This window comes from Ovis canadensis, chromosome 2 (assembly GCF_042477335.2).
Source record: "Ovis canadensis isolate MfBH-ARS-UI-01 breed Bighorn chromosome 2, ARS-UI_OviCan_v2, whole genome shotgun sequence".
In the NCBI taxonomy this organism is placed as follows: Eukaryota; Metazoa; Chordata; class Mammalia; order Artiodactyla; family Bovidae; genus Ovis; species Ovis canadensis.
In genome coordinates this window covers 85824811-85839529 of record NC_091246.1, presented here as the reverse complement: position 1 = coordinate 85839529, position 14719 = coordinate 85824811, and positions in this window count along the sequence as shown.

Genomic DNA, 14719 nt, shown 5'->3' with positions numbered 1-14719 from the left:
CTGTCTTTCTAATTATCACCAGTTACTAGTGGGTGGGAAGTGGTATCTCAATGATATTTATTTTTAAGAAATTTAATTGTGGTAAATACACATCATATAATATTTACCATTTTAAACTTTTTTTCTCTTTTTGGCCCCACAGTGGCATGTGGAACATCCCCAATCAGGGATCAAAACTGTGCCCCCTGCAGTGGAAGCAGATTCTTAACCATTGGACCACCAACGAAGTTCCCTTAATCATTTTTAAGTGTACAGTTCAGTGACATTAAGTATCTTCACAATGTTGCAGTACCACCACCAGTATTTATCTACGGAACTTTCTTCATCTTACAAAACTAAAACTCTGTATATATTAAACAATAACTTCACGTTCCTGTCTCCCATAAGTCCCTGGCAACTACTACCCTATTTTCTATCTCCGTGAGTTTGCTGCTGCTGCTGCTAAGTCGCTTCAGTCATGTCCGACTCTGTGTGACCCCATAGACGGCAGCCTACCAGGCTCCTCCGTCCCTGGGATTCTCCAGGCAAGAACACTGGAGTGGGTTGCCATTTCCTTCTCCAATGCATGAAAGTGAAAAGTGAAAGTGAAGTCGCTCAGTTGTATTCAACTCTTTGTGACCCCATGGACTGCAGCCTACCAGGCTCCTCCATCCAGGGGATTTTCCAGACAAGAGTACTGGAGTGGGTTGCCATTGCCTTCTCCAATCTCCATGAGTTTCATTTCAGTTCAGTTCAGTTGCTCAGTCTGCAGCACGCCAGGCCTCCCTGTCCATCACCAACTCCCGGAGTTCACTCAGATTCATGTCCATCAAATCAGTGATGCCATCCAGCCATCTCATCCTCTGTCATCCCCTTCTCCTCCTGCCCCCCAATCTCTCCCAGCATCAGGGTCTTTTCCAATGAGTCAACTCTTCCCATGAGGTGGCCAAAGTATTGGAGTTTCAGCTTTAGCATCAGTCCTTCCGAAGAACACCCAGGCCTGATCTCCTTTAGAATGGACTGGTTGGATCTCCTTGCAATCCAAGGGACTCTCGAGTCTTCTCCAGCACCACAGTTCAAAAGCATCAATTCTTCGGCACTCAGCTTTCTTCAACAGTCCAACTCTCACATCCATACATGACCACTGGAAAAACAATACCCTTGACTAGATGGACCTTTGTTGGCAAAGTGATGTCTCTGCTTTTCAATATGCTATCTAGGTTGGTCATAACTTTGCTTCCAAGGAGTAAGCGTCTTTTAATTTCATGGCTGCAATCACCATCTGCAGTGATTTTGGAGCCCAACAAAATAAAGTGTGACTCTGTTTCCACTGTTTCCCCATCTATTTCCTTCCCATGAAGTGATGGGACCAGGTGCCATGATCTTTGTTTTCTGAATGTTGAGCTTTAAGCCAACTTTTTCACTCTCCTCTTTCACTTTCATCAAGAGGCTTTTTAGTTCCTCTTCACTTTCTGCCATAAGGGTGGTGTCATCTGCATATCTGAGGTTATTGATATTTCTCCTGGCAATCTTGATTCCAGCTTGTGTTTCTTCCAGTCCAGCGTTTCTCATGATGTACTCTGCATATAAGTTACATAAGCAGGGTGACAATATACAGCCTTGACATACTCCTTTTCCTTTTTGGAACCATGAGTTTAGGTACCTTAAATAAGTGGAGTCATATAGTATTTGTCATTTTACAACAAGCTTATTATTATTAGCAAAATGTCTTCAGGGTTCATCCATGTTGTAGCATGTGTTCAGTGTTGTTTTTGTTTACATTTCCCTGATGACTAATGATGTCCATGTTCTTATTGGTCATTTGTACATTTTCTTTGGAGAATTGTCTATTCAAATCCTTTTACCATCCATAATTTAATGATTATTTTAGACTAAAACTCACTTTTTGAATTGTTTGCAACACATCTTTAAGTACTTCCTCATTTTTTTCCTTTAGAATTCATACAGTGAGGGGTATACTTAATCACAACATTCAGGCTAATAGAGGCTCAGTAATAATTGCTGTTCATAATAACTTGAAGTCCTAATCAATCCTGATGTGCCTTCTGGCCTAATAAAAATGCTATGTTAATTATAAATATAAATAATTTTAGTATTTATGTGTGTTTTAATGTCTGATTCTTAAAATTAAGAAGTTATAGATTCTAATTGATTCTAATTAATTCTAATTCCTTTTATTCTTCATTTCAATCCATCTTATATATTGCTGCTTGAATAATTTCACCCATGTAAATCTGACCATGTCACTCTGTAGTTCAGAAGCTTCTCTAGCTCCCCATTGCCAACCAAATTAAATATAATCTTCTCCTGTAATTCATATCTTTACATTTTTTGCTTTGACTGAAAAAATCAGCAAGAAATATATTTTACGCTGTATAAAGGAGAATATAAGCATATACATAAGCAAACACATACTTAAACAGAAACAAATCTTTCACAAAAAGTTCCTACCCTTACAGCATACAGTGCTTTCTGATATTTTGAAAAAAATCTTAAAATATGTAATGAGACTCACTAAATTTATTTTCAAAACTAGAGTTTAGAAAATATGATTCTATAGCATGGCCAACCATGATACAGTTCTTCAGTTTGGTAAAACTTACTCCAGTGATTTCCAAACCTAGTTTCACATTAGAATCACTTGGAAAATTAAAACTTTTTTATTAAATAAAAAAATCAACTAATTTGTATCTTTATCCTTGAAAGTTCTCATTCATAAGGTCTGGGGAGGAGCCCAGGAATCTGTGTTTTTATTAAAAGCTCCCTAGTGAATGCAGTTGTGTGGCCAGGTTTGACAATAACTGCTCTTACTAACGACTACTTGCCTTTTCCTCATCCTGAACAAATACTTCGTGCTTCCTGCACATTCTTTCTTGCACATTTATTTTCCTCCACCTGGAAACCCCTCTGCCTGTGGACATCTTTCTATGTCCATCTCAAATACGACTTCCTAGTTATTTCTTGAATCAGAACAGTCTAAGTTCCCTAGACATCCCACAAGTCTAATTTGGGCTTTGTTGAAGACACTTCTCTTGCTCCACTTCACTGTACATGTCTTCCTACTACACTGTAAGCAACTGCATTATAATTACCTTTCCTTGGGAGGACAGTGGCTCCTCCAAGTCAAGATTTGATAAACTTACTTGAACTGGAGCTGATATAGAACATTTCATCCTGGGGCCAAATTAGTTAGCAATGACTTTAAGAAACATGGGATGTTGCTATATTGGAATGTTGTACTAAGAGCACAAAAAGGTGAATGTTAAGCCATTCTGCATGTGATGTTCAAGCCATCCGGCTTTTGTTTACCTCTTCCCTATCTGTTGTTCATCACAATCTCCACAGGAAGACACAATGCTGCTGCTGCTGCTGCTGCTGCTAAGTCGCTTCAGTTGTGTCCAACTCTGTGCGACCCCATAGACGGCAGCCCACCAGGCTCCCCCGTCCCTGGGATTCTCCAAGCAAGAACACTGGAGTGGGTTGCCATTTCATTCTCCAACGCATGAAAGTGAAAAGTGAAAGTGAAGTTGCTCCGTCGTGTCCGACTCTTTGCGACCCTATGGACTGCAGCCTACCAGGCTCCTCTGTTCATGGGATTTTCCAGGCAAGAATACTGGAGTGGGGTGCCATAGCCTTCTCCAGGAAGACACAATAACCAGGTCTAACTGCTCATATCTGAAATAGATGAAAACTCTTCCCGTCTTACTTGATGTTAGATTCCCTTATAAGCTCCTAATCTCTGTGACCAGAGGTTTCCAGATCACGTCTCTGAGCTTGAAACAAACAAACAAAAAAAACCCTAACTGTTTTGTTCCCATCAGATTTGGCTGCGCGTGTTCAGAGCACCATCACAATATTATGTTTTCCATTTTGCATGGGTACGAATTAAAGAACAGAGAGGATTTGATTAGCTCAAGATCCCAGAATGACTGGCAATGATGGGAATAAAGACTTGCTCCCCAGATTCCTGGCCCAGTTCACTCTGCACCAAACCACAAGTATGTCGCCTTTTGGCTGATGAGACCACACAGTGTTCCTTGGAGGGGAACCCATTAGCTCGGGGAGGATGAAGGCACACAGGGAAGCTTCCAGAGAGCCGTTTAGAAGTCAGAGTAAGGGCCAAAGGTGTCCTAGAAGTTTGAGTGCAAGCATTTCTGAATATGGTTTAGAAATCATGTGGTTAACAAATACATATTGGGGTACTGAGATACTTATGGGGTTGGCCAAAAAGTTTGTTCTGGTGTTTCCATACCCTCTTACTGATAAACCAAATGAACTTTTAGGCCAAACCAGTATTTTAAATGTCAAGCTGCTTTGCATTTATGGGAAATGTCTCATTTTGCATGTCCATATCTTACTCTGAGTGTAATACAAACAAAATATGTCACTATAATTTTCTGTAAAAGGATACTGACATTTGAATTTTTAGGAGATGCTACAAATCTAAAATGACAACAATGACAAAGCAAAGGTGGTGGTAGGGATCAAGTTCTAGAACTTGGTGTCAGCATGTGCGCTGACTATAAATTCCAGCCTCCAGATAATTCTGGAAAGAGGGAAAATCACTGAGAATTCCTACCATGTTCCCAAGGTCCTATGTTTCCCCCAGTCCAACTGGATTCTCTGGTGGGTCAATCTTATCTCACCTGGAATTACAAACATCTTTGGGACTTCACTAATTTACATCCAAGTGCCCAGCGTCTCACTCCAACTTTAACACCCCCCAACACACACTATTTCCTTTCCCTCAGGACACACCAACCACACTAATCTTTAACTTCCTTCCTTACCTCAGGGACTTTGCAGGTATTGTTTTCTGTGCCTAAGGGGAGCTTCCTACTGATCTTTACAAGGTTTGTTATGATGCTAATCTCAGCAGAGTATCACCTCCTCAGAGAAAACTTGACCATCCAATGTGACATTTTACTCCAAAGTCATCCACCAGCCAACACCCCACATACACTCACTCTGGATCACTGTGCCCTATCTTATTATAATTAAAGGATTTATCACACTTTGAATTCACATTTGTTAACTTGTGTCTCTCCCACGAGATAGTAAGCTCAGGAAAAGTAGATAACTTTTTACCCTAGTCAAGGCTTTCTCTTCAGCACCTAGAGCAGTGCCTGGCAATCTAGTAAGTGCTAAATAGATATGTGTTGGGTAAATGAAATACCCATCAGTGATGTCACTTGGGGGAAATGCCACTTCAGCCCTTGGATTGCTCTAAGAAATTGCCTAATAATGATCTTTGGAATGACTTCAGCAAGTGCATTAGGTAATATCCCCCGAATGCATGCTGGCTGCATAGTAAACAATAGCCAGGCTTTCCAGTTCACCCAGGAATATGAACTTGGAGTTTGCATAAGCAGCGACGTCAGCTTTCTACTGGACACTCTCTTCCATATAGGTAGTAAAGGATGGAGGGCAGGTGTCCTGGGCTTTGGGGAGCAGCTGGACCCTAGCACACTGTGCCTGCTGCAGGCAGCAGAAAAACTCTGATGGAAAGCAGAGAAAATTACAGTTGTTGGGACTTGTGGTCACAAGGGCATGTGTTGCATTTGCAAGGTCATCATGGGATAATTCAGGGTGTAGCCTGCACACATTCTGCTGCTGAAAGGGAGTTTTTTTTTTTTTTCCTACCACATCCGACACATGGTTTGCCAGAGGAAGGGCACGAGATCAGCGGCACTGATGAGCTGGCTTGGTGTTTTGAGGCCACAGCTCTACTAAACCAGTGACTCCCTCCTGACTCCTCCTAAGGAGCCAACAGAATTTATTCATTACTAAGTGCGAACAGCAATCACACAAAGCCACCAGACTGCTTTTGCCTGCTATGCCAAAAGGCGCTTCTCAAAAAAATAAAATCTTAAATAACAACACTGTCAATGCTTATTATACCGAAAATCTTTGGGATAGAAAATTTCTCTCTAAGCTAGAAATAAACACAAGTTTTATTTTTCCATTATTAGTATGAAAGTTGAAAGAGAATGAAAGACCAAAATATAAGGAAGGCTGCATTTGGAAAAGCACATGATGTATTAATACTTAATATGAACAGAGAAGATAGAGGGCCAAACAAATGATCAGTCCTCTGCTGGCTGGGAGTGCATATGAAGGCTATGTAACTAAGTGACTTGGATAACTAAGTTATTGGTGATATAAGGGTCGGAGGGCAGGAGACCATATGGTCAGTTTGTACACATGCCAGTTAGTGCACAAAACGTTGACACAGGAACTGGTAGCTTGTGCTATAATCCTAGGTTTCCTTTCGGGGGATTGTGCTTTGTAGACTTTGGAAAGTTAATCTCTAGAGTTTTAATTTCTTTATCTGTCAAATGGGAATGATAACTACCTCAAGGGGTTGTTGAGAAAATGAAATGAGACAATCTGGGTAAAGTGCCCCATAGGTATTCAGTGAATGTTAGCTCCTGTTTTTCTGATTCCCAGAAGACCCAGCGGCTCAGTTGGAGGTAAACAGGGCCATCTCTAGGTAAACTAGGTTTTAAATTCAACCTTTGGCCTTTTTACACCTTGCCAGAAGCCCTGCAGCATTCTAACCTCATCAACTTTATCAAAATGGCCATCAGTCTCAACTTGTTGACTGAGGGACTCATGTATAGATTACTTTTTGTGTTTTATCTGGCTACAAAACCAAACTATGTTTGAAAGTGTATGACTTTGATTGTTAACTTAGGGAGAGATTCAGAGCATTGAACTACATACTTGGCCTTTTTTTTTTTTTAGGCTAGACAAATTGAGCCACAGTTCTATAGAAAGAAATAGCATTAGTCCAGCACAATAATAAATGGCTTCACTTATATAAGGCAGATTAGAAGATAAATGGCTTAGGACATTTTAGTCATAAGGGTAGGATAAGGATGAGGGCCTTAAAATTTAACTAATGAAGCACCTTTTAAATGTATTCTCAGGGCAAGTGCTAAACATTTATACATGAATAGAGCAAGAAGTATGGGGTACATTAAAAAATGAGATACATATTTTCTTGGTAGGAGAGAGGTGACTTGGCTTTATAACTACAGAGAACACAGGAGATGAGAAAGATTCCCAAGTGGGCACTGCTCAACACAGTTACATCACAATTATCCATATAACTCAGAAGTGGGGCTTTAACTGCTTGAGATGACACAACAACACGAGCGAAGCAGCAAAACAGCATCCCATTAAAGTAAACGATCCAGTCCCAGCGTCCTGGTAACCAGATACAGTTGGAGTCAAAATTTTTCCTAAGTTCATGTAACATTTGAGTCTGTGATGAGAGGAAGTGTAATTCCTACAGAATATGTTTTTCATCTGAAACAATTTCATCTAAGAATTAGAACTTTGTTTTCATAAATTATTTCATTAAATATCTTTGTTCACGAACCTGTCACTCTACCAAGATGCTGGGGAGTTGAGAAATGTGGGACCAGTAGGGTCTCTGACCTCCAAGAGTTTACTTTCTTATGAAATAAGGTAAGACAGACACATGTTAAACAATCATAGTTACGTAACAGCCCGTGATTAGCTGATGAATCAATCACCCAGACTATACAGGTTGCAGGAGCTCAGGGGAGAGAGAAAGAGAGCCTTAGAAACAGAGGTTCCATTGCAGGAAGCAGCATATGATCAGATGCTTGAAAGACCAGTGGAACTTCAGGACTGAAATCTAGAACAGAGATGTAGACTTTGCTTTCCCTTACTTACTGGGTGTCCTTAGGCAAGATAATTAGAGATTCAGAGCCTCATTTTCACCTCATCCATCATGCCTAAATCTACAGTTTTGGGGAAGATTCAATAATATACAAAAAAAAAGAAAAAGAAAAGAAAAAAAGAAAGAACACTTAGTAGGTACTCAGTAAATTTTAACTATAATCTTAAATGATCTTTATGTAGTTGTGTCTCTTTCTGAGCAGCTTCAAATGACCTTTAGAAGTTGGAAATAAGTTGGCACAGACATGAAGTGGTAAAGAGCAAACAATACATCTGAATGAAAAATCAAAAGAAAAATGTAAAAGTGAACATGCATGTTTTCTGGGAAGTCTATCTGACTAAAGTAGCAGGTTCATTGTGTAGATACGGTAAGCCATTCATTCATTCATTCAATATTGATTTATTGAACAACTACTAGGCACCAGGTGCAATGTGAAAGTTGAATAAAAGTGAACCTTGCAAAGCAAATATTACAATTTGACTTGATATGGTAGAAAACTGTGACAGGGTGAGATGGAAGATTTATTTATTTAGCTACTTATTATGCAGGGGAAAGATGTGTAGTAAAACAGAATTGAAAAAGGCCAAATCTGGCAGCAAATGGATTAGAATGGGTGTAGACGGTTAATGTAAGGAATATAATTGAAAAACTGTACAATAGTTAACCTGAAAGAATGGTGGTCACCTGAATGAAATAAAAATGGATGGGAATGGAAGGAACTTCCATGTGATTTAGTCAGTGACTTGATTTGGGAAAGGAAGGCAAATAAAAAATAATTCAAAGATGAGTATACAGTTTGTCCTTAATTGAATAGAACAGTAAAGGCAGAAAAAGTATAGTTGGGAAGAGTAATTTGGAAGGGTTATTGATGGTTTCAGTGTCTGGTTAAGATCAAGCTGAAGATAAGCTATTTGTTAAACATTCAGTTGGCAAGATCCACTTGGACATTATAAACAAGAATAGCTACAGAGATCAGGTTGCAGTCTATGGTTCAGATACTCCAGAAGAACATAATAAAAAGAAAGGAGAAAAACTGAGTTTTGACCTCCTGGGCAAATTTCACATTGTGTGTGGGAAGGAGTGAGTATGGAGTGGAGAGGGCGATGAGGAAGGAAAGAGCACAGGAGAGTGGGGAAGAAATCACTGGAAGAGTTTTGGAAAGAAGTTGATCAGCAATATCAAATGCATCTGCAGGTCAAAGAGGATGGGCATTGGGATAAATGCTGCTGCAACTTATCCACAAAATGATTAGCGGATAACTATGGAATAACGCAAGGCTTAAAGGCAACATCTAAGGTAGAACAATTCTAGAATATTTTGGCATGACAAACACAGATTTTCAAATTTCTGACATATTAATCTTCAGAGTCAAGAATAAGAAACTGGGATTCCTGAGAGTTCCCCAAGTCACAAGTTATCCTTGCATTTTTTATAACACTTCACTTATGTATTATTAACTAATAATGAGTGACTATAATCATAAATAGTGAATCATTTTCTGTGATAGAGGTTTTCTTTAATTATGGTTTATTAGTATTATGAACCAGTATATTTGTGAGATTATATATTTAAGTAATACATAAAAACGAATTCCACCCGATAAGGTCATTTAATAATAGAAAGCACTAAAAAAGTGGTGGTGGGGGATCATTAACAAAAATGCCAAAAGAAATACATGAATAATGTCAGGATCAAGTCACAAAATATTTAAAATTTATCTTTGTTAAAATAAGAATTTAAAACTCAGAAAACATTAATTGCTTTATCTGACAGTCTTGATTTTTGTTCCATGATTAAGCTTACACTTGTAGAAAAATTTCCTTTGGTTTTGTGCTGATGTTGGTCAAATTGTTAATTATGAGTCTAAAAGCATGTTCAAGTTGAGCATTAGCATTTATGTCGTTTCACAGAAACTCATTTTTCTCTTAATGATGAAAATATTTTATCTGTCATAATTTTGGATTTGCAAACTGAAATTGAGTTGCTTTTTTTAAGTGCAGTTTTTTTTTTTCCTCAGAATATTTTTTTTTTCTGTTTGCATTTCTTGGGTTAATGCCTTTACAAAAAACTATGGTCCATTGTGAATACATTGGGTAGTATTTGAATAATGTATTATTCAGGATCTCCTAGCAAGGTTAATAGCACTGCACAAAATCACAGGTTGAAATGATCAATTTAAGGACGTATTTGGTTTCCAAAACATGTTATCTCATGCATTCATTCAAATTAGTACATTGTTGTTCAGTGGACTGTAGCATGCCAGGCTTCTCTGTCCTTTACCATCTCCCGAAGCTTGCTCACAGTCACGTCCATTGAGTCAGTGATGCCATCCAACCGTCTCGTCATCTGTGGTGCCTTTCTCCTCCTGCCTTCTATCTTCCCCAGTATCAGGGTCTTTTCCCATGAATTAGCTCTTTACATTAGGTGGCCAAGTACGGGAGATTCGGCTTCAGTGTTCGTCCTTTCAGTGAATATTCAGGACTGATTTCCTTTAAGATTGACTGGTTTGATCTCCTTGCAGTCCAAGGGACTCTCAAGAGTTTTCTCCAACACCACAGTTCAAAAGCATCAATTCTTTGCCTCTCAGCCTTCTTTATGGTCCGACTCTCATATCCATACATGACTACTGGAAAAACCATAGCTTTGACTAGACAGACCTTTGTTGGCAGAGTTATGTCTCTGCTTTTTAATAGGCTGTCTAGATTTGTCATAGCTTTCCTTCCAAAGAGCAAACATCTTTTAATTTCATGGCTACAGTCACCATCCACACTGATTTTGGAGCCCAAGAAAATAAAGTCTACCACTGTTTCCACTGCTTCCCCATTTATATGGCACGAAGTGATGGGACTGGATGCCATCATCTTAGTTTTTTGAATGTTGTGTTATAATCCAGCATTTTCACTCTCCTCTTTCACTTTCATCAAGAGGCTCTTTCGTTCCTCTTTGATTTCTGCCATAACGGTGGTGTCATCTGCATATCTAAGGCTATTCATATTTCTCCCGGCAATCTTCATTCCAGCTTGTTATCCATCCAGCCCGGCATTTCTCATGATGTAATCTGCATATAAGTTAAGTAAGCAGGATGACAATATACAGCCTTGAAGCACTTCTTTCACAATTTGGAACCAGTCTGTTGTTCCATGTCCAGTTCTAACTGTTGCTTCTTGACCTGCATAGAGGTTTCTCAGGAGGCAGTTAAGGTGGTCTGGTATTTTCATCTTTTTAAGACTTTTCCACAGTTTGTTGTGATACACACAGTCAAAGGCTTTAGCATATTCAATGAAGCAGATGTTTTTCTGGAATTCCCTTGCTTTTTCTATGATCCAATGGATGTTGGCCATTTGCTTTCTGGTTCCTTTGCCTTTCCTAAATCCAGCTTTTACATCTGGAAGTTCTTGATTCACATACTGTTGAAGCCTAGCTTGGAGAATTTTGAGCATTACTTTGCTAGTGTGTGAAATGAGTGCAGTTGTGTGGTAGTTTGAACATTCTTTGGCATTGCCCTTCTTTGGTACCGGAATGGAAACTGATCTCTTCCAGTCCTGTGGCCACTGCTGAGTTTTCCAAATTTGTTGTTCAATTTTTACAGAATTATAATACTTCTACCAACTTCCAGGCAAATTTTTATCAAGAGTTGGAAAAAATACACAAATTTGAGGGATGATAGGAAGGAATTCCGGAGAAGGCAATGGCACCCCACTCCAGTACTCTTGCCTGGAAAATCCCATTGATGGAGGAGCCTGGTATGCTGCAGTCCATGGGGTCGCTAAGAGTCAGACAGGACTGAGCAACTTCACTTTCACTTTTCACTTTCATGCATTGGAGAAGGAAATGGCAACCCACTCCAGTGTTCTTGCCTGGACAATCCCAGGGATGGTAGAGCCTGGTGGGCTGCCGTCTATGGGGTAGCACAGAGTCGGACACGACTGAAGCGACTTAGCAGCAGCAGCAGGAAGGAATTCTGGCATGGAAACACAACAGAGGAATGCCACTTCTCTGTAACATTTAGGAAGCTTTGAGCTTCCCTGGTGGCTCAGATGGTAAAGAATCTGCCTGCAATGCAAGAGACACAGGTTCAGTCCCTGAGGTGGGACGATCCCCTGGAGAAGGGAATGGCTTCCCTTCTGGAATACCCACTACAGTATTCTTGCCTGAAGAATCCCATGGACAGAGGAGCCTGGCGAGTTACAGTCCATGGGGTCTCAATAGTGTTAGGCATGACTTTGTGACTTGTTGTGGTTGTCTCTCAGTTGTGTTCAACTCTTTGTGACCCAATGGACTGCAGCACACCAGGCTTCCCTGTCCTTCAGCATCTCTTGGAGTTTCAAACTTATGTCCATTGAGTTGGGGATGCCATCCAACCATCTCACCCTCCAACTTTGTGACTGCTGCTGCTGCTAAGTCGCTTCCGTCGTGTCTGACTCTGTGAGACCCCACAGATGGCAGCCCACCAGGCTCTACCATTCCTGGGATTGTCCAGGCAAGAACACTGGAGTGGGTTGCCATTTCCTTCTCCAATGCATGAAAGTGAAAAGTGAAAGTGAAGTCACTCAGTTGTGTTCAACTAGGAGCAACCCCATGGACTGCAGCCCGCCAGGATCCTCCGTCCATGGGATTTTCCAGGCAAGAGTACTGGAGTGGGTTGCCATTGCCTTCTCCATTATTTTTTGCTGCTGCTAAGTAACTTCAGTCGTGTCTGACTCTGTGTGACCCCATAGACGGCAGCCCACCAGGCTCCCCCGTCCCTGGGATTCTCCAGGCAAGAACACTGGAGTGGGTTGCCATTTCCTTCTCCAATGCATGAAAGTGAAAAGCGAAAGTGAAGTCGCTCAGTCCTGTCTGACTCTTAGCCACCCCATGGACTGCAGCCTACCAGGCTCCTCTGTCCATGGGATTTTCAAGGCAAGAGTACTGGAGTGCGTTGTCATTGCCTTCTCCATTATTTTTTGCTACTATTTGTTATTTGGGTCTCCCCTCAAAGACTTTACCTCTTCCTTCATTGGCCAGAACTAAGAAACATGTTCATCCTTAAACCAATCACAGCAAAGATGTAGTCCAATCTAGTCTGGCTTGAGATGTGGAAGAAGGGCAAATTCTTGTGTATGTGGGCAATTGCTTATTGATATTTCCTGTATCAGAAATTTAAATTCTGAAAAATTTAAAATAGAGTTCTTAATTTATTTAAAATAACAATAAAACCATCATTTGCTACTATACTGTAGGATGAATGAGGGCTCCTAATAATGGCTCAGGTTTAGTAACTAGAAGTGGGTGAAGTTGCTCAGTCATGTCCAACTCTTTGCGACCCATGGACTGTAGCCTACCAGGCTCCTCAGTGCATGGACTTTTCCAGGCAAGAGTATTGGAATGGGTAGCTATTTCCCTCTCCAGGTGATCTTCCTAACCCAGGGATCAAACCTGGGTCTCCCACATTGCAGGCAGACGCTTTACTGTCTGAGCCACCAGGGAAGCCTTAGTCACTAGAACCTGTGAATAAACTATATGTGATTCAGGTAAAGGATGTTGAGGTTGGTAGATTATCCTGGATTATCTAGATGGGCCCCATGCAGTCACAAGGGTAGTGATAAATGAAAGTAGGAGACACTATCAGCTTGATATAGCTTGAGAAAAACACATCTGGCTATTATAGACTTTGAAAATGGAAGGGCTATCAGCCAAGGTGAATATGGGTGGTCTCCCGACACTGGGAAAGGGAATGGATTCTCCCCAAGGGCCTCCAGAAAGGAAGGGAGGCCTGCAGGTACATTGATTTTAGTGTAGTGAGACCCACTTTGAACTTCTGACTTCCAGAATTATAATCTGTGTTTTTTAAGCCACTAAATTTATGGTAACTTGTTACAGAAGCCACAGGAAATGAATACATATGTGTATTTTCAAATAACAAAGAAATGTTTTCCAAAACAACGAGTGAGAAAATTAGCATGTATAATTCGGGGAATCTAATGCCTGATATAACAAAATGTAGGTGGATTTTTGTATCTGTTTCTAGATTCAGTCCGTTGTGATGAGGTCACATTATTTCTGGAAACTGTACACTGATGGAAGAATGTGAGTAAGAAAGGCAAATAATTTCTCAATATTATAATGAAAAGTTTTGACCTCATGGCCCCCCTAAAACAGTCTTCGGGACCCACACAGGTGCAGGAAGTCAAAAGTTTTGTGCCATGGCCCAGAAGAACAAATATGGAGGTCTTTTTCCATGTTCCTTAAGTGAACTTGTCTGGCTTTAAGGTAGGTCCTCATCAACATAGCCTAATGATTTTAACATTTCTTCCTTAAGAAATGGCAACCCGCTCCAATTTTCTTGCTTGAAAAATTCCTTGGACAGAGGAACCTGGTGGGCTACAGTCCACGGGGTCGCAAAGAGCCGAACACAACTGAGCATACACACAGACATTCAAACAGCATTTTCAAGTTTATTTTGTGCCTGGCACTGTTTTATAAGTGAACAAGGTGGACCCTTGCCCCAACAGAGCTTACACTTTAGCTGAAGAAAAATAATAAGCACAAAAAGAAGACAGCTTCAGATATTGCTAAAGGATATAAGAAACCGAGTAATGGGAGAAAGAGTGAGTGGTATTTTGGGTGGTAGGCAAAGAGCTACTTTGCCTGAAGAGAAGATCCGGCTGGGAGGTGACTAATAAGGAGCCATCGGAAAACAGTCAGGTAGAGAGGACAGCAGGGGCAAAGAACAAGGAGTGTGGCGAGGTAAAGGGACAGAAAGAAAACCAGTATTTTAGTGAAGTCCATGAGAGGAATGAAAAATGAGGTGGGGGGGTGGGCACAGTTCAAAGAGTCAGGCAGGTGTAGATCAATGCGGTCTTGTAGGACACAAACAGGATTTAGGGTTTTGTCTGAATGGCCATACAAACTCACCAGAGGAAATAAAGGGACTGGAAATTCTCTTATCCCGATTGCTTCTGTAAATTCCTCCACCTTCTCCAAGGGTTCCTCCTCAGCCCAACATATCCCCCATCTTTATAA